Source organism: Curcuma longa, chromosome 2 (assembly GCF_044706935.1).
Source record: "Curcuma longa cultivar G26 ecotype Majalengka, Jawa Barat chromosome 2, ITB_CL_G26_1.1, whole genome shotgun sequence".
Lineage (NCBI taxonomy): Eukaryota > Viridiplantae > Streptophyta > Magnoliopsida > Zingiberales > Zingiberaceae > Curcuma > Curcuma longa.
Window position 1 is genome coordinate 13942727 of NC_133862.1, and position 4043 is coordinate 13946769.

The 4043-nt window shown below is 35.8% G+C and overlaps 1 long non-coding RNA gene across 1 annotated transcript; it reads right to left on the reverse strand.

The window, feature by feature from the left end:
* Positions 1-1196: 1196 nt before the first annotated feature.
* Positions 1197-2510, reverse strand: LOC141822474 (uncharacterized). The gene is made up of 4 exons (XR_012601263.1): positions 2343-2510; positions 2170-2255; positions 1977-2049; positions 1197-1323 (listed from the first exon to the last, which is right to left on the reverse strand). It is a non-coding gene; the product is annotated as an uncharacterized LOC141822474 (long non-coding RNA).
* Positions 2511-4043: the final 1533 nt, after the last annotated feature.

Consider the following 4043-nt stretch of genomic DNA (forward strand, 5'->3'; position numbering starts at 1 on the left):
GGCTATTGTCTATTTCTCTCTAACTTCAGTTTTATTTTTCATGGGCTGGCATCTATTGCAAACTCGGCCTGATATTACTTGGCATGTTTTAGGCAAAGGTGTCATTTTTTTCATGATATTTTCTGAAGCCTGTGTTCATCACATAATTTGTTCGGTTATGCAGAAGTTGCTAATTAAATACGGATCATTGGTGTCTGTTCTGATATTGGTGATACTGTTTATCTACCTAGTTGCTACTCCATCTAAGTTAAGTGCTCCAAGTCAAGATAAAGAACTGGAGATGTGCTAATAGGTTGTGCTGGCGATGATGGCAAAATAATACTGGTGATGGGTATTGGTCTCATATCTTATCTGTCTTTTACATAATGGTGTATCATCTGTATAGTTGTATTTGATTGTTTGTCGGCTTGTTGGTTAATGATCCATTGGCTCACTCCAGCATCAATACAGTACTGAGGTGTGGATTAGTTAGTGTGGTTGGAGTTATGCATTTATTATTTAATTAGTCCTTAATCATCAGCATATTTTAAGCATGTTATAATTAAATTAAATTTAATCATTGGATTTATTGATTTGAGTTTATCTGTTTGTTTTGATAACAATATTAGAACTACATGCACATGCATATTAAAAGGGTTCATAATGTAGAAGGTCAGCAGTGCAAAACATCTGTAAGTTTTTTTTTTTCATCACAAGTCAGCAGGGGATTGCTGATATGATATCTATAAGGATGATAATTTGACCCACCTCAGGATCCATATCAACCAATCTTTATGTAGGCCAACCCTCTTCAAACGTATATTAGAGCAGGCATTAGATGCATGAATGAGTTCATTTTATGTCTTGCCCTTCACAATACCCCACTCAACTGAGTCTTATGGGGTTGAGTTGAGATGTTAATATTCACATCAATTTTTATGCAAGAGCAAGGTTCTACGCTTTTTTTCCTACATACACTACATGAATAACCAAGATCAGTGAGCAATGGAAAAAAAATATCGCTAAATTAGCGATGGAAAAAAATTTCATCGTTAATTTCCCTATAATTTTGATAGCAACCCGCCTATTTCCTAATTTCAATCATATTTACATCAAAATTTCAATATAACAATACAATCTACGATACATGAACAAAATACAATCAACATTCACAATCGATGATATCACAAATAATATTCAAACAATATAATCACAGACTATATCAAAGATATATTACAAATTATATCAACGATACATTAAAATTCACAACTGACAATACATTCAACATTCACAAACTCATCCACAACGACAACAAAGCTTTATCAAGATCAACAAGTCACAACCCTGCAAATTACAACATACAATACTAAATACAATAATACATTAAATTTTACCTAAAAACAACCCTATCCACAATTCAATTAAAACTATAATCCCATTGGATTCATAATCCAATTGTTACCTCCAAATCCCACCAACCTAATCCAATCCAACCCATCCAATTAACTCATGCTAATTAAACACGAGTTAATCTCATTCTAATTGATCTTCAACCGAATCTAAACCAACTGATCAAGTCAAATTGATACAAGTTAGTTTAAACTCAAGCCAAGGATCAAATATAATTTCACCGAATCTCACATCAAAACAAATTGAATCCAACAGTAACCCAATTCTCAATCAACAGATCTAATCCACAATCAAATCCATTAACATATCCCAACAGCCAATAATTAATCCCAACCAAACAAGAATCCAATAGAACATCACCCTAAACCGAATCCTACAGGCCAATCCAATAGATCCAAAGATCCAACACTAAAGAACAAAACCTAATCTAATAGATCAATAACAATCTCAACAACTAGCTCCATAAATCCCCAAACAGCAAATATCAAATCGAAATCCAACATCAACAAAATCCCAAATCAACAGACAAACTCCCAACATCCAATCCGTTAACAGAACAAGTCAAGAACCGAATCAAGAACACTTACCTCAGCTAGAACCCTAGAAATCCAGCTCCAATTCTAAGCTCTGGTTCCAATTTGCACCATCCTCACAGCAACCCTACAAACCGATCAAACAAAATCAAGAAAATCACGATCAAACAGGACACACCAAAATCCAAAACCAACCTTCAATCCATTGTTGAAACAGAGCTTAATCATATTCAAGGGAAGAACTCACCTTAAATATAGCCAATCGTGCCCTACATCCACTCCGATTCCTCAACTCCACCTTGCTGCCGAAACCCAAAGAACCGACCGACAGATCTACAATCGAGCTGTGAGCTCAATCAAATCCCATATCCGAAGAAAATGAAGAAATCCAACACAATCTATAGCAGTTTCAACCCTTACCGATTGCTTCTTCCCCTCAGCTCCGACTCCCCTGCTCACGTTGCTCGAATCGCCGCCACCCGGACGAAGCGCAGCCACCCCGGCAAGCGTTTGGGACTCGTCGGCTGGAGCACTGGTCGTCGGTGATTCACCTCAGCGTCGGCGAGAAGCGCGATTGCACGCTCGGAGAAGCAGCGAAGCCAGAGAAGCGAAGAACAGTGATCGCAATCACTATGTTTTAACGGTTCCTTAATGGGTTCGGGTTTCGGGTGGAAGATTTAATCAGATCCAATAATAAATGGGTTAAGGAATGGGTTATTGGGCTGGGTTTGGGCTGCTTTAATTTTGGGTTTTAATTGGGTAAATGGGTTGAGTCAATTTATTAGGTTTTTAATTGGGCTAAGGGATTTATTTTAATTAAGCTACATTATTAACCTAAATTAAAACTCAAATCTCTAATTAATCAAGCCTATAAACAATTATTAAAGGTAATAGTTAACCCTAAAAATTTAAAAATTTTCGTATCTTCATATATGACCAAAAATTTTAATCTGTTTTCAGTTTAGTTTTATTTAAATAAAAAAAATAAAAGAAAATACTAAAAATAAACTTCAAGGTATTAAGAATTTAGGATTGTTGGGGATAAAAATTAGTATTTGTTTTATTGTAAAAATATTGTCAAGTGTAGTTCTTTTAATCCTGACTGCTCATTTGTGAAGGTCAAAATTAAACGAGAGTCGAATCCTTTTAAACCGTTGTTTGATTTTAAATCTCTAGAAGTTTAGATCATCCATATATATGGGATAAATGAGCATTCAATAAGAATGAAAAAGACTAGATTTTTTTAGAAAGATACATATAAATCCAAGAATGAGCACTAGTATAGTGTAGGTTAATTTTTCAAAATCCTCAACACATATGTATATATATATTTGAAATCTGAATTGAACCAAAAAAATTGGAATAGCACTCTGGGAATGATATATATTTTTTCTTTTATGATCCGAATCAATTGAGATTGAATCATTTTTTTATTTAAAAAAAAATCCTGCACTATTCCATGCCTACCCTTAGGAGAGGCGAGCTGTAGGATTTGTTTTAATGCAAAAATTTATCATACTGTATAATTGATTGTGGTCTCTACATAACGCCACAATTTCTGACATATTAGCTGAACTTTGTTATACTAGTCCTGGTCAAAAATTTGCATGCAGGGACCTTCACATGCATATATATAATCCACACTTTCGTTCCATTGTCGATCTCTAAAAAGAAGTTCCCTTAATAAATCTCAAATTCAAGACCTCAAGCTGCTCAGCATCGACAACTTTGACGTCCTTACAGCTACCCTCTCTGGCAGACTGGCACCCTTGAGCGCTAGGCTAGGTTTAACAAACTACAAACCACAAACCACAAACTACAAACCACAAATCACAAATCATAAACTCGGGGCATGCGCCATGCATGTGTAAATGTCCCCTTCAACGAGGTCGCCATAGGTGGCCTATGTTTTTACAAGTTACTGCTATATTACAATTGATGATGGTGCGGAAAAGTGTCCACTGACCTCTGCGCCTTATCGGTCAGCACTCGTCTCTTTCACTGCAACCATTGCCCGCACGGTATGGTCCTGTCTGCCTCCTGCGCTTGAAGACATACTGCTCATATCTAAATCGGTGGGTGCAAACTAACAAATCTAACGGATAATATGAAAATATAAAT